The sequence below is a fragment of the Episyrphus balteatus genome, chromosome 1, assembly GCF_945859705.1.
Source record: "Episyrphus balteatus chromosome 1, idEpiBalt1.1, whole genome shotgun sequence".
Lineage (NCBI taxonomy): Eukaryota > Metazoa > Arthropoda > Insecta > Diptera > Syrphidae > Episyrphus > Episyrphus balteatus.
The window spans coordinates 42,938,035-42,955,098 of record NC_079134.1 but is presented as its reverse complement, the minus strand read 5'-3'; the positions used below and the strand labels follow the sequence as shown (position 1 = coordinate 42,955,098).

At 33.6% G+C, this 17,064-nt stretch overlaps 1 protein-coding gene across 5 annotated transcripts in view; it reads right to left on the bottom strand.

The window, feature by feature from the left end:
• The window catches only part of LOC129905806 (zinc finger protein ush), a 274,373-nt gene that overhangs the window by 51,110 nt on the left and 206,199 nt on the right, over positions 1-17,064 (bottom strand). The gene's annotated exons all lie outside the window — the stretch shown is intronic.

Genomic DNA, 17,064 nt, shown 5'->3' with positions numbered 1-17,064 from the left:
ACTTGCTTCTCTTCTAAGAATGCTGTATAGGCCCGATAATTCTATCAAACTCAAAGGCATTAACACGAAGCAACGGTCATAAGGACATGAGTGAATGATGCTCGCTTCAGGTCTTGGAATGCTGAATGGAAACTGAATCCTAAGACAATAGCCGGTCACGTAGAGGGCCGCTTTCTTGAGCGATGGATACAATTCAGCGTCTTTACATATCAAAGTTATTCGCTTTTGGACTCTGCGTTTCTAAATGGGATACGGAACCATGTATAGCAAAAGTTACGCGGACTACTGTTGTACTGGACAAGGGCATTCAGCATCCTTCCCGCCACTAAACACACCATTAAACAGCCAAGCTCATTCAAGTATCCGACCAGAGTCATGGTATAAAAAGAGAAGGTATGATCATTAGAAAAAACTCTGTATCGAGAACTGTCAAAACTTAAAAATGGCTACTTGAGGTTTTGACAGTTGCCCATTGAAATTGTTGTTGTAAACAAATTTGTCTTGGAAATTGTTGTTGCTTTTGACTTTGCCAAAAATTAAACGTCAAAACCTTATTACCCCATTTTGTGAGATGGCGGCCCTAATGATCATACCTTGTCTTTTTATACCATGGACCAGAGCAGGGCTACCTTTGCGCCTCTAAAGAGGCGTTTTTTCTCTTTTTTCCTCCAATCCACTTTCCCTCCACTTTTTAAAAATTGTCGAAAATTCCCTCTTTTTCATAATTTGGTTCCTCTTTTTCCTCTTTTTTAAAATTATGTACGTTTGATTAAAAAAAATTAACATATATTTTTGAAAATCAAGGAATATGTGACCTTTACCACTTTTTGTGTTCTTTTTTGAAAAAAATTTGCACAGGCAATGTTTTTATAATATTCTGTTTTTAAAATTATATGAACATAATACAATTTTAATTTGAAGAAATTGTGGTAAAAGGTTTGTGTTGCGCAAAATAGGTCATTCGTGTGACTGTCGTACTTAACTGATTCTATTTTCACATTATTTTTATTGGGGCCTCCTTTTTTTATCAATATCCTCTTTTTTGGCCTCTTTTTGAAAATCTACGAAGGTAGCCCTGGACCAGAGTAGGTTCAGACCAACACACTGTGGGCTAGAACGCTATTTTAGCTGGAATTAATTAAAAATGGCAACTTCTTCCAAAATTGATAATTTTGGTCTCATTCGATAGATAAATGGACTAGTTATAATTTCTCATTCAAAGTTGAGGTCAAAGCATTCATTGGGTACCTAAAAAACACAGTCGAAAGCAATTTTTCGAAAATAAAAACAAAAAAGGCCACTTTTTCCTCTATCCAGATATTCGTTTACTGTGTTTGTTTTAACGGATTGATTGTGAAAATGTTGCTAGTTTATCAATGAGTGATGTATCCTAATCTAGTATTTGCTAATAAATTGTTATTATATTGAACTTTTGTGTATATATTTTAAAGTAAAGTATGTTACTAGCACCGATTTTATATAAAACGAATGTTCCTAAGCTTTAAAAAAAAGGCACGCGTAGGCACACTCTAGAAATAATTTTAAAAAGTAGCTAGCCTATATGGCTTTATGTTTTATATAAAACTATGTCCTACAAGAGCAAACTTTTTTCGCTGTAACTCCGAAAGTATAGGGAGCAAAATATTCAGAAAAACCACTTACAATGAAAAGAAAACGAGTTGAATGTTTTCAAATAACGATTTTTTTATTTGCATTAACATTTTATATTCCATAATAAGTAAAAACAACTTTTGTTCGCTTCAATGATACCATTTTCGAATTTGATGCGTTCAAACTTCAAAGAACCCATTTTTTGTTTTTTAGACCAATTTTATATGTGTTGAAAATTTGAAAACCTCATTTTACATAATAACTCGCTTATTTTTGGTGTTGTTCTTACCATTAGAATCGGTTGTGCCATAAAATTATCATTATTATATCATTCGACACCATTTTAATGCCTTTAATTGCAATTTTAGACGATTTCGAGAATTTCTATAATTAATTCCAGCTAAAATAGCGTTCTAGCCCACAGTGCAACAGTCTGTTTACCAAATCGATCAGTGATCACAGTTTTTGTTTTTCCTGGCCAGGTTAAGCCAGATAGGTTCTTCTCGAGGTTGCCATTTTTATGTACTTAATTTCCATGCTCAGAGCCTGCCCTCAGACTAAAATCACAGCCCTAGGAGAGTACTTTTCAACAAATTAGGCAATGTCTCAACAAAGTCACATAATTAATTGTGAATTCAAGATGGTTCCACTCAACCATATTTTGTTTTCATGCCCTCTTTCTTGCAATTCAAATCCTTGAGAACACATTTGAGATTGGGTCCTTTGATCCTACCCAATGTAACCTCATCTTATAACCTCTTAATTTGTTAAAAACTATAAACCAATTTGTCCACTTTTTCGAAAATAAAAAACCGAACATCACCAATTTTGAAAAATAAAAAAAACATATTTTCAAACGTATAAGGTACCAATTTGACAGTTATCATGCAATCTTAATTTCCTTGATTAAATTGTAGTAAACCTTTCAGTTTATACTCAAAAGAGAATTTATGAAATCTCTATGCAAGATATAACCAAATGACATTGTACAAAACTCGAACACCATAGTAATTATGGTATGAATGTGCAAAATTTAAAACTTTACTGCGTATGAATCACCGAGTAACTTTCTGCACATTTGTATTCCCAATACAGGGATGTAATGCACTTCAGAAATTTAAATTTGCACACTCGTATCCTTCCGGCATGGAAGAAATTGATATTTTTAGACGCAAACGTTTAAATTAATATTTTCACCACAGTCGTGGAAAGTAATTTTTTTCGAAAGCCCCTCCCCCCCCTTTTTTTTCCACCGAACTGTATTCCTTTTGACATTTCTGTCAGCGTTATCCTTCAAACTTCTTTTTGTCACAAATTTGTCCTCCAGCACAAAACCCACAGGCAGTAAATAGTCAAAATTCACCAAAGTTCCAAATAATTCTAAGCCAAACTAGAAATGCTTCGGTCTTATTTATACCAACCCAAAAACTCAAAACAGCTGAAATACCTAAAGTACTCCTATTTTATCATACTTAATTTCCATCACTATCAAAAAGCAAAACAGTCCAATAAACCTTTTTATATCCTGTTCTTAAAATAAATTTTTCTTATCGTATTTCACCGATAAGAGAGGGAATTAGTTGAAAAACGAACATACCCATGGTTTTTTTTGTTGATTATCGTCGCGTCGTACTCTCTCGTATAAATTAGCAACAGGAAATTGTAAAAAAAAAACCTATTTACACTTATGTCACTATGACATTTGTTCACAATAATTTCTTAACAATTTTAACTTTTTTATTTTTCAAATAAATTGAAATATATTTCACGACTTTTTTTGAGGGAATTTTCAACCTCCTCTTTTTTTATTCTTCACTTGACAACTTGAATTAAATAAAAATACAACATGGAGTCCTTTTTAAGGACCTCTAATTAACAATCATAGAATAATAACAAAACAAAAAAACTAGGTTCAATATTGACCTACAATTCAATCGCGACAGGTTTTTTGTTATTTTTCCTTTTTTTCTTTTTTGAATTTTCAATTCCCGGCACCTCGGACCGTTTCATACGTCACACAGTAGTGCACAAATGTATGCGCACGCTATACGCTCTGCACACCAACTGGTTAAAATTTCTAACTATACGACATCGCAATGTCTATAAGGCATGAGTTGAGCAGAAAATAATGCTTGTTGGTAAGACGGTCGGTGGCGGTGCGGTGCGCACGGGGGGTAAACGAAGGTGACGATGACGATGAGACAAACGACCATTTAAGTGTGTGCATGCGGTGAGGTTTTTTTTGTTTTGCCCAATACACTGGCAAAATATATAGGTATAATGTAGTGTATAGTAGAGTAAAGTAGAGATATTGTAGATGTTTTGGTGTGATAATTTAAGCTAAAGCAATATGCTTGACGCCCCATATGGTAGATAGTGTGACCATAGGTTTATTTTTGGTATTAAAGAAAACAAAACAAAGAATTTATCTTATGAAATATGTTAAAAAAATCATGGGGAGAGGGAGAAAATGGCAACGAAATTTTCAATATCAGCTATACAATTTTATTAATGAATGGCAATCCTATTTCAAGCTAATTGAAGAAATCAGCCATGCCAAAGTAACAGCTAACGAGTTTATCTCTTTGAAGAAGCAATCTATTTTATTGAAACTTGGGCTCATCAAAATGTGTGAATGTGTCCTAGAAGTTTCACGAAAAACTAATTCCATGTAGCCTAATTATTTAAAGACAAAGACGGTAACGCAGAAGATCGTAACGCGTCTTGTCTGTAACCATCTTCATACGTAAATGATTTGACTACGTTCTATTATTTTTTTTTTCGCGAAATTTCAAGGACATTAACTTTATGAAGAGCGCTTAAGACTCACCGAGTTTCAAGAAAACAGCTGCGTTACCTTGGAATGGCCGAAGTAACAAAAAAGGAAATCCCTTTTCCCCAGAATGCGGTCTGGCCGAGTAAAATCTTGTATCAATCTTGTCCGTTACTTTCGAAACAATAAGTCGGTAAAATATGATTACAGAAACTCCAGAAGCTACGACGGCCACCGAAGCAGTACAAACTATATTTCTGAATCTATTCTGCTAGGATCAAATTTTGCTGGGCGATCAAGACATTCTTACCTCACAAACATGTATACTGCAATTCCACACAACTTGAAAGATGTAGCCCTTTCCTGAATGGAGGTATTTTTCTCCAACTGTCTTTTTGCTATTATAAAATCAAGTTGATCTCCTTCTGCCAGCATACCGACAGATATATTTAGATATTGTTAAGATCCAGCAATGAGTTCTTACAAGCAATGCTACACAGGAAAAGAAAGTCTAAAGCACTTTCTCAGTTCAGAGAGTTGGCTCAGCGTTACTATGTGCCCGTAGCGTTCTCTCAATGTGTTATTAACTAACTGGATGAACTACCCATCAGCCCTTTTTTGCTCACCACTGAATCAAGAGTGAAAAACTGCGTTACACCCAGGAAAATACTGCTAAACTTCAACAAAAGTAGAAGGAACTAACAAAATATAGGTACACCTAATGTGCTAATAAAAACTCAAAAAAAAAAAAAATTGGAAAAACAAAATCAAAATCAAAATTGACGTTACAATCCGGTAACGCGGGACACGAGATGTGGTATCAAAAGGCGCAGCCCAGCACTAATTGAGTCATCGAGCCAGGGTGTCCATAATCGCCACTCTTGCCTACCTTCCTTACTAATGATTCACCCGCCTCAGTGGAAGTTGTTGCACCGCGTTACTTATCACAGTTTTGTAGTTAGTTAAAATCTGCCTAAATCTATCTTCAAATAACCTTCTCATCCAATCAATAATGACAATCAGAGCAGTCATTTTGCAATTGTGGGAACGAGTTTAGACAATGTTATCTTGAACTTTTGTTAAACTTTTAGTCTAAGGTATTTAAAATATTTGTGGAAAACTTAAGGTTTTAAGCATGGTTTGTTTGTTTTAGCAAACGGTTCGGTTAAAGATGCTTGCGGGTTTAATTGCTTCTAGCAAGTTTATAGGCACTTTCTGGCATATCAAAAGGCGAGTCGAAAGGATCAACAGGCAAATCTGTGGAATCAACAACGAACTCGTCCAAATCAACGGGCGAACAAAACAAGACTTAAGACAAAAGCTACATGAAATGCCATGCAGTCTTGTAGCCACTGTAAAGAATCCGACCGAGCATCTTCCTATTTAACAAATAGCTTCACTATGAAAAAACACACGGGCTGAAAAGTCCCAGAATTGACACCAAGAAGGCGCCAAAAATACCAAAATATTATGATTTCTAGAAAGTACCACTCTTTAAATGACAGCTGTCAATGATTCCGAGAGCTGTTTTTTTTACGAAAAAAAAAGAGTGTTTTTGATAATGGTATTTGATGATGGATGAAACATGGATCCACCACTTCACTCCGGTGTCAAATTTGCAGTTAACTGATTGAAAAGAAGCCTGCAAAACACGTCCGAAGCGGCTAAAAGTTCCTAAAGGAGAATGGGCAATTTTGTATGGAACTTGGACGTTCCGCAGCCAAGAATGATTTTGTTATTTTATGATGTAGTTAAGTCTTACATACATTGTGCAGAAGTTTTATCCTTCTAACGTACTTCACAAACGGATAAAATGCATTTTTGCATTAAACGTTAATGCAGGTTGTCTCAATGTTTAAAATTGAACGTGTATTTTAAGTGCAAGATATGATGTTCTGTCATTTTCCCTGAGCCTGAAGACCTTTATCTTGGATACTGAAATTTGCTCTAATTTATAAGATTTTGTATCTTACTGAGTATAATTATACAATAAAAGAACTATGAACTATGAACTATGATATCCAACCAATAGAACCCAAAATATTTGCTTTTTAAAACATCAATTTCGAGTCTATTTTCAGACTTTTTTTCTTCAATTTTTGTTTGTTTTTCATTTTGAAAATTCAAAAACAAAATCTTGAAGTGGTTGGCTTGAAAAGCTTATATTTTGAGTTTCATTGGTCAGATATTCAAGATTGAGGTTTTCAAACATAGAAAAAATCACATAAAATCATATTTCATAATTATTAAATTGAAATAGTAATTCAATTTGTCCTTCGCATATTATTCGATGCATTTACAACACCAATATTGCAATACCTTCCATTCTAAATACAATACAACAAAACGGCCATAGTTAAAATTTTTCATACGTTATATCAAGGGGCACGGTAGTGCCCAGCCAAGTTCTGTAGCAACTTTGGCACTACACCCTTATTTACAGGAAACAACTCAGGCCATTTTCGACCCCCCTTTAACTTCCACACCAAAGATGCCAGAAATTTCAAACTCGCTACATTTGTAGCAAAATTTCAGCTTCTTACGATGAGTAGTTTCTGAGATAAAGGACTTCAAAAATCGCGAAAACCGTAACTGACTCACTGACAGATCATCAAAATTATGGAGACCTTCCCGCTATCGTAGAAACTTGAAATTTTACATGGTGATAGGACTTGTGTTGTATTGTATACAAAGGAAATAATCGAAAATTTGAGATTTTCAATTCAGGGGGCGTGGTAACCGCCCATTTTCGCAGAATTTTCATCAATTATTATAGAGCACTTTTGATTATCGTAGAATCTTGAAATTTGGTAAAATGGTAGAGCAAGTAGCTTATACAAAGGAAAAAATTTAGAATTTGAGAATTTTAGCCAGGGGGCGTGGCAACCGCCCATTTCCGCTGAATTTTCATCAAATATTATAGAGCACTTCTGATTATCGTAGAATCTTGAAATTTGGTAAAATGGTAGAGCAAGTAGCTTATACAAAGGAAAAAATTTAGAATTTGAGAATTTTAGCCAGGGGGCGTGGCAACCGCCCATTTCCGCTGAATTTTCATCAAATATTATAGAGCACTTCTGATTATCGTAGAATCTTGAAATTTGGTAGAATGGTAGAGCTGGTAATTTATACAAAGGAAAAAATTTAAAATTTGAGAATTTTAGCCAGGGGGAGTGGCAACCGCCCATTTTCACTGAATTTTCATCAAATATAGAGATTTTCAATTCTACAGCCATACCTTGCAAAAAGTAGTGAAATCACAACAAAAACATTACTGTTAAAAAAAGTATTGAGATATAAAAGTGTACCAAGTTCTAAAGCTTGGGTTCAAATTCGTATCAATAAAATTTTGATTGTTAACTTGGCAAATTTTTGAAATAACTTTAAAAATCGGTATTTAAAAGAAAAATTGTCAAGTAAACAATCAAAATTTTATTGATACGAATTTGAACCCAAGCTTTAGAACTTGGTACACTTTTATATCTCAATACTTTTTGTGCCAGCATAATTTCAACATAGGATAACTTGGCTCTTTTTTTAACAGTAATGTTTTTGTTGTGATTTCTTTCATTTGATACCAATTTCATTACTGGCCGCCAAACGTCCAAAATGCCCATTCTCCTTTTAATAAATTGATCAGTAAGCAGACTTCGATTTATACTCAAAACTAAAATCTAAAAAGACTTAAATTGAAACATGCGAACAAAAAAAAAAACAAAACTATGGTCATACTAATACCGGTGTCAGTATAAAATATTCACACACACACGCACAACCAAAATAGAACACATACTTACACCAAGCCAGTCAAACATTGAACAAAAAAAAAAAAAAAAGAATAAGTGATGGAAAAGATACCGTCAGTCGACGAGATACAAACATGACGGTGGATAGATAGCGCACCAGGCAGGGTAGGTATAAAGTAGTGAGAGAGCGGTGAACGAAATGAGAAAAAAACAACAACAACAAAATAACGAAAAAACGAACAAAATTCTTATCAGCATCAAGGATCTAATCAACATAAACAATCTCGGTGCTTTGTTAGTACGCTGCCAGCTCTAGCATTTCGCTTATCGCATTCAGATCATTAATGCTGAAGCCGCAGTTGCTGCCGCCGCCGCTGCCAACTTCTACCACCCCTCAGCACTCCACTGACTTTAGAGCTTCATCAAAATGCCACACCACCCTATTCTGTCATTCGTTTCAATCCAAAAAAACGAAGCTCTTCTAGGTAAGGTACAACAACGTTCAACTCTACTCGTCTAATTCGATGACTCCACTATATTACACAGTACTACCCAAAAACTGACGACAACGGATGAATGGACGAACAGTCAAACAGACAGACGGACGGGACGTTTCTGTCGTGTGTTCCACGATTTGTCGATTGTTGTGTAGTTTTGCCTGTTTTGGATTTTGTTTTGTTTTGTGATGGAACACTTTAATTTTCTTTTTTTTTATTATTATTATTTTTTTGATTTTATTATGAGGATTTTTATCGCACACACCACCGACCATACCACCACCGCACCGTGTGACGGCGCGACGGTAATGGCAGAAATGACTTCATGCTCTCGCACTCAATTCAGCAGTTATATGGTGCTGATTCATAAATTCCTTGGGTTAAAGTTTCCATTCCGAGACGAAATCGGAATTTCACTATTGTTTTTTTTTTTTGAGATACCTGCCAATGCTGACTAGGTAGAACGATTTTTGAATGGAGAATAGTTTTTGAGGATATGGATGAGTTCATTGAAACATTGGAAGAAAAAAGGGCTGATAGTTCCTGTATATGTAGATCACAACAAAAACATTACTGTTAAAAAAAGAGCCAAGTTCTCCTATGTTGAAATTATGCTGGCACAAAAAGTACTGAGATGTAAAAGTGTACCAAGTTCTAAAGTTTGGGTTCAAATTCGTATCAATAAAATTTTGATTGTTCTCTTGACAATTTTTCTTTTAATTTCCGATTTTTAAAGTTATTTCAAAAATTGCCAAGTAAACAATCAAAATTTTATTGATACGAATTTGAACCCAAACTTTAGAACTTGGTACACTTTTACATCTCAGTACTTTTTGTGCCAGCATAATTTCAACATAGGAGAACTTGGCTCTTTTTTTAACAGTAATGTTTTTGTTGTGATTTCACTACTTTTTGCAAGGTAAGGCTGTAGAATTGAAAATCTCTATATTTGATGAAAATTCAGTGAAAATGGGCGGTTGCCACGCCCCCTGGCTGAAATTCTCAAATTTTAAATTTTTTCCTTTGTATAAACTATGTACCAACTCTACCATTCTACCAAATTTCAAGAATCTAATATAATCAGAAGTGCTCTATAATATTTGATGAAAATTCAGCGGAAATGGGCGGTTGCCACGCCCCCTGACTGAAATTCCCAAATTTAAAATTTTTTCCTTTGTATAAACTACCAACTCTACCATTCTACCAAATTTCAAGATTCTAAGATAATCAGAAGTGCTCTATAATATTTGATGAAAATTCAGCGGAAATGGGCGGTTGCCACGCCCCCTGACTGAAATTCTCAAATTTAAAATTTTTTCCTTTGTATAAACTACCAACTCTACCATTCTACCAAATTTCAAGATTCTAAGATAATCAGAAGTGCTCTATAATATTTGATGAAAATTCAGCGGAAATGGGCGGTTGCCACGCCCCCTGACTGAAATTCTCAAATTTAAAATTTCTTCCTTTGTATAAACTACCAACTCTACCATTCTACCAAATTTCAAGATTCTAAGATAATCAGAAGTGCTCTATAATATTTGATGAAAATTTAGCGGAAATGGGCGGTTGCCACGCCCCCTGACTGAAATTCTCAAATTTAAAATTTTTTCCTTTGTATAAACTACCAACTCTACCATTCTACCAAATTTCAAGATTCTAAGATAATCAGAAGTGCTCTATAATATTTGATGAAAATTCAGCGGAAATGGGCGGATGCCACGCCCCCTGAATTGAAAATCTCAAATTTTCGATTTTTTCCTTTGTATACACCACAAGTCCTATCACCGTGTAAAATTTCAAGTTTCTACGATAACGGGAAGTTCTCCATAATTTTGATGATCTGTCAGTGAGTGAATCAGTCAGTCAGTCAGTCAGTCAGTCAGTCAGTCAGTCAGTCAGTCAGTCAGTTACGGTTTTTGAGATTTTCGAAGCCCTATATCTCAGAAACTACTCATCGTAGCAAGCTTAAATTTTGTGAGGGGTTTTGTTTTGACTAGCTTAACAAATGAAGCGAGTTTGAAATTTCTAGTATCTTTGGTGTGGAAGTTAGAGCGGGGTCGAAAATGGCCTGAGTTGTTTCCTGTAAATAAGGGTGTAGTGCCAAAGTTGCTAGAGAACTTGGCTGGGCACTACCGTGCCCCTTGATATTTCCTTGACATACCTGCTATCAAGAGTGTTTTTTTTCAGTTAATTAGGAAGAAATAAACCAGGGGTCGAATAAGGAATAACCATTACTAAATGGCAGTTGTAAAGTAAATTTTATTATAGGCAGGTTACGTCTTGTTATCATGTTATTAATACAATTGACTCTGACTAATTGAAGCAGGGATTTGTTGTCATTTAAATTTGACTCAAAGGATACCTAATATCTTTGAGCGAGTTTTGGTTTAACCGAGGTCTAATCCACAAACAACTGACCACTGAATAACCGAATTAATTTACTCTAAGATTTGTCGAAACTTTTGGTAGGATAAGGTGTTAGAACTAGGTATGGGCTTAACAGCTATTTTTCGGTAACTTATACTACCTGTTACTGCAACTTTGCAAAAAATAGAAAAGAAAAAAATTTGAAAATTCAACTTTTTTGAAAATTTTGACCGTTACATATGAAATTGAGTCTTATTTTAGTGGAATATTGAATAACAAAAAAACTAAACCAGCTACAAAATCGAGGTTTTTGGATTTCGTATTAGTCTAGGTAACTTCAAATTTGTGCAAAAAAAATTTTTGAATTTCGCATTTTTTTGGATTTTAGAAGGTCACTTTTGAGCTATGTTTTCAAAACAAAATCTTGAATATTTCAAAAACGGTTTGAGCTACAAAATTGGGGTTTGTATCAAAAATAATTGATTCAAAAGCTACAATTAATTGCAAAAGAAAAAATTAAAAAAAGTGATTTTTTAAAAAAGTCTCCATTGACTCGTGAAACCGGAAGTGCACTTCTGAAACTTTAAGTTGCAATAAAAAATGACTACAAAATTAATTTTTGCGCAACAAATTAGCATTTAATTAGCTACAATTTTGGGCATCAAAAAAATAGTAATTTTCTGACTTTCGTCCGCTAACTTCAGTCTTATTTTAGCGGAATTTTGAATAACAAAAAAACTGTTCAAGCTACAAAAACCAACTTTATGTATTTGAAAAGCATTTAAAAAGCTACAAATTTGGAGGTCAACTAAACTCATTAATTTCAAATATTTCAGATTTTGTCCGCTAACTTCAGACTTATTTTAGCGGAAAATTCCATAATTCAAAAACTATGCGAGCTACAAATTTTTGGTTTGCGCAACAAATTAGCATTTAATTAGCTACAATTAATGAGATAAATTTTTTTTGATTCCGCCACAAAGTGTCCGCCAAAGTAAGGGACGTAATAACCTGCCTAGTCAAAATTATCAATGAGGCTATAGTACCTGCTACTTGTGATAAAATTCATCTTTGATTACACTGGTCAACAAGGTTTTTGCCACAAGAACCAAAATATACTTTTCCAGTAGTTTTTGGGGTGCTGAATCCGAATCTGAAGTCAGAAAAATTTGATTGGCCTTCGTTTTTGAAATATTACCGTTAGAAAATGTCAAAAAACGTAATTTTGGCGGTTTTCGAGGTTATGTTTTTATGTGGAGTAATTAATTGTGAATACATTTGTAACGGTGCCTATAAGAGCTAGTTTTATTCTTTCAAAAAATAAATATTTCCGATATCTCTTTTATTGCCCAAAATATTTAAAATTTAAGTAGCGGTCTTTGAATCAGAAACAACACTGGCCAACAAAATTAAACTTTTTTTGCCACATGAATCAAAATATACTTTTCTAAAGGTTTTTGGGTTGCTGAACTCGAATCCACAGTCAGAAAAATTCTATTAGCCTTCGTTCTTAAAATATTACCGTTATAAAATGCAAAAAAGGGTTTTTTTTATAACGGTTATATTTCAAGAACGGAGGCTAATAGAATTTTTCCGATTGCGGATTTGAGTTAAGCAACTCAAAAACCTTCAGAAAAGTATATTTTGGTTCTTGTGGCAAAAATTCTGTGACCAGTGACTTCAACTTTAGATTAAGTTTAGTTTCTCTTTGACCGTTACAAATTTGTTTATAATGAATTACCCCACATAAAAACAGAACCTCGAAAACAGCCAGAATTACGATTTTTGACATTTTCTAACGGTAATATTTCAAAAACGTAGGCCAATCAAATTTTTCTCACTTCAGATTCGGATTCAGCACCCCAAAAAATACTAGAAAAGTATATTTTGGTTCTTGTGGCAAAAAAATAGTTAAATTTTGTTGATCAATGTTATTGCAAGTAACATGTATTATAAGCTCATTGATAATTTTGAATAAGCAGATTATTTTCATCCGAGTAACAGGTATTACAGATTATTACCGATAAAATTAGTTTCGTTGAACGATTAAAGAAAATTGTTTGGGTTATTAGTAGGTATTTTAAAAAAAAAAAAAATATTTCATTTAAAATAATTTTAGATATGAAAATTATAACTGTTTTTTCAGTAACAGGTATTTTGCCTGATGAGTAGCAAGTTGTTATTGCTACTTTCCAATACCTGTTATTGGATACCTGTTATTTGTTAAAACTCCCCCGAAAGATGGATAAGAAAAGTCAAGTGAGCAGGAAGAAAATGCTTAACCCAGAAGGGATCAAATGTTGTCCCAGCGAAGTTTTAGGGACTGCCTTTCTTCCTACTTCGCGGTAGGGCGGGACAGTCCCGACGTTTGGACCCTGTCTCGATATCTGTCCCGATTTACAAAATGTAACGATTTTGTCCCGACAATCCGTTTTCATTCGAAAATTTTGGGGAAGAAAATCAAAGTCACTGCTATATGAAAATAAATGAATAACATTTGACATTTTCTTACTAGGAAAAGCGCGTGCTTTTTCACATTTTCCAAACCCTTTTTTAATTTTTGGCAGAATTTTGTAAAACAGAATTTTGAAAAGTAAAATTCTGAAAAACAGATTTTTAAAAAGCAGAATTTTGAAAGCAGAATTTTGACCCCAACCCAAATTTTAAACATAAAAAGCTTTTAGCTTCAATTTATTCATTCTCAATTATTAATTAAGTCCACATTAAAAATTTAAAAAAACTGTCAAATCGCATACAATTTTTAAAACTCCTTCTTTCAAAAAAGAACGTTAAATTTAATGGAAATTGGTGCTTGGTCCTTGGTACCTACATTTATTAAAAGATCCATCACTTGATAGTTTTTATTTTTTATTTATGAAGACTTTGTTATTTTTTCAAAACATGCAATTTTCACCAATGGAAAAGTTTGGAATCACACTGGTCTATTACTTTTTTATTTCTTTTTATTTTTGTAAATTTTCGATTTCATGTATTTTTTTGCTGTCCCGATTTGTCCCGACTTTTAAGACCTGTTGTCCCGACATTAATAAAATTTTATCTGGCAGCCCTACTTCGCGGACGTTTTGGAACGTGTTTCATATTGATTTCCTGACGGGGTTCTTAGGCTCTTGCCTTTGAACACGGCAACTGATTCGGTCGCATTTTATATATTGGAGGATGGTATTTTTAACATGTAGGCTTCCTCGGATCGTCGTACATCTGATTTGATCAAGCTTTGTAACTTTTTCTAAGTTGGTGCCAAGCTACGCGTCCTAATATCCAACGAAGCTTTAAGCCGAACAGAATCCAGGAGACAAAAATCATGTCTATATCACGGTGTTACAAAAATGAGGTTTTAAAATATACGCGGGCGGAGACCTATCAGGTTTTGTAGAGCTAGTCGCACTGAATACGAAACGGTATTTAAAAATCCCCTAACACCCCCAAAATCTGGAGTTACGGGCAAAAAACGGTTTTTTGGACCTTCGCCCATTGAAAAAATTCTAGCTTCGACAATTTTTTACCCATTTTCGATTTTTTTACAGTTTCTGATAGAAGATAAATATACCTTTTTAACAATGTATAAAACATGTAACTCGGTTAAACCACTTAGAATTTATAAGATGTCAAAGTTCAAAAATTCAATTTTTTTTGTCATTTGCCCAACTTCGGCATCAATTTAAAGTATATGTTTTCAAAACAACATGCTATTTAAAAAATATATTCTAAAACTATATCTATTTCCCAATTGATCGAAGTATTTTTTATGAAAATCACTTCAATATTGGCTTAGAAAAAAAAAATTTTCGATTTCAACCCAGATACAGAAATTCGAACTTTTAGGTATAGAACAAAAATGTTGTTTCGGCACGTAGTAGGATAAGTTGGGCGCCAGGATTTGATGAAGGGTTTTTGTAGAGGAGCTGAATACAAACATTTTTTTTCTTTGGGAGGGGGGTCTATCTCCCCCCGTTTAGGTGGGAGGGGCATTTTTCTAAAAAAAATTATCAAAATAAAAAAAAATTATTAAAAAACAACGGCAACACTTACAGTAATAAATGATACCATTTCCAAAAGGCAAAATTGTGCATTTGATTCTAATTTTTAAATCAATATAATATTACCAATAGTTTTTGAAATAATCGATTTCAAAGTTAAAAATAGGGGAACAAATTTTTTTTAAAACTCATTTTATACTATTTTTGTCCAGACTGCGAATTTTAGTAAATAAATTACTTAGACAGAAAACTGCCTCAATTGATTCCTTATCGAACCGTGAAAACTATATGTTTCTATGTCTTCTAGTTTTTGGGAAAATTGAAAAATTATTTTATCAGATTTTTCTTTTTTCAAAATATTTTTTGTTTTTATTTTTTTTTATTTTTCAATTTTCTCAAAAACTAGAAGACATAGAAACATATAGTTTTCACTGTTCGATAAGGAATTAATTGAGGCAATTTTCTGTCTAAGTAACTTATTTACTAAAATTCACAGTCTGGACAAAAATAGTATAAAATGAGTTTTAAAAAAAATTTGTTCCCCTATTTTTAACTTTGAAATCGATTATTTCAAAAACTATTGGTAATATTATATTGATTTAAAAATTAGAATCAAATGCACAATTTTGCCTTTTGGAAATGGTATCATTTATTACTGTAAGTGTTGCCGTTGTTTTTTAATAATTTTTTTTTATTTTGATAATTTTTTTTAGAAAAATGCCCCTCCCACCTAAACGCTGGGAGATAGACCCCCCTCCCAAAGAAAAAAAATGTTTGTATTCAGCTCCTCTACAAAAACCCTTCATCAAATCCTGGCGCCCAACTTATCCTACTACGTGCCGAAACAACATTTTTGTTCTATACCTAAAAGTTCGAATTTCTGTATCTGGGTTGAAATCGAAAATTTTTTTTTTCTAAGCCAATATTGAAGTGATTTTCATAAAAAATACTTCGATCAATTGGAAAATAGATATAGTTTTAGAATATATTTTTTAAATAGCATGTTGTTTTGAAAACATATACTTTAAATTGATGCCGAAGTTGGGCAAATGACAAAAAAAATTGAATTTTTGAACTTTGACATCTTATAAATTCTAAGTGGTTTAACCGAGTTACATGTTTTATACATTGTTAAAAAGGTATATTTATCTTCTATCAGAAACTGTAAAAAAATCGAAAATGGGTAAAAAATTGTCGAAGCTAGAATTTTTTCAATGGGCGAAGGTCCAAAAAACCGTTTTTTGCCCGTAACTCCAGATTTTGGGGGTGTTAGGGGATTTTTAAATACCGTTTCGTATTCAGTGCGACTAGCTCTACAAAACCTGATAGGTCTCCGCCCGCGTATTTTTTGAGTGTTACACCGTGATATTTTATGTGTGAAACCTGTGAAACATCAGATAACCCAGAAGAAAACTGGAAGGTTTTTTAATTTTTCATCAAAAAGTCTTTTATACGAAGGCCTAAGTGGCAGTGGATTAGACGCATGCTACGTCAATGACTGCATTTCAAGCTAGGTAATGTAGTGAAAACGATAATTCAAGAAGGCTTAAGTGTAGGAAGAAAAGGAAAAGTGACAGTTCCTCTGTTTTGAGCTCTGATTTTGATAACCCGCTCGAGCTTGAAAAAAATAAAAACTCAGAATAGCTGCAAAATGGCGATGAAGATCAAAGTCCTATTAGCAATCAATCACAAAAATTAAGGAAAATAAGGAAGCTATCGAAAGACCAAAACTAAAAATTGGTCATTTATGGGTGACCTCGCACAGTTTAAGGTGCAAAAGTCAAAAGGTGGCTTGCTTAAGATCTGCCTAATTAAAAGAACTCAGCGCTCAAGTTTCATCATATTGAAGGATTTTTGCTTCTCCTTTCCCGGCTCAGTAAATATTTGTCAATATTGTATGGCCGTTCGGTCTATAGTTGTATTATGATATCGCTCAAAAGTTCTTCTTTAATTATTCGTTGAAGCACTATTTTGGGAAAATCACCATGAATGAGCAGTTTTTAATCATTTGAAGCACCTACGGATATTGATAAAAATGACATCCGTATAGCGTAATAAGTGGAAAAATC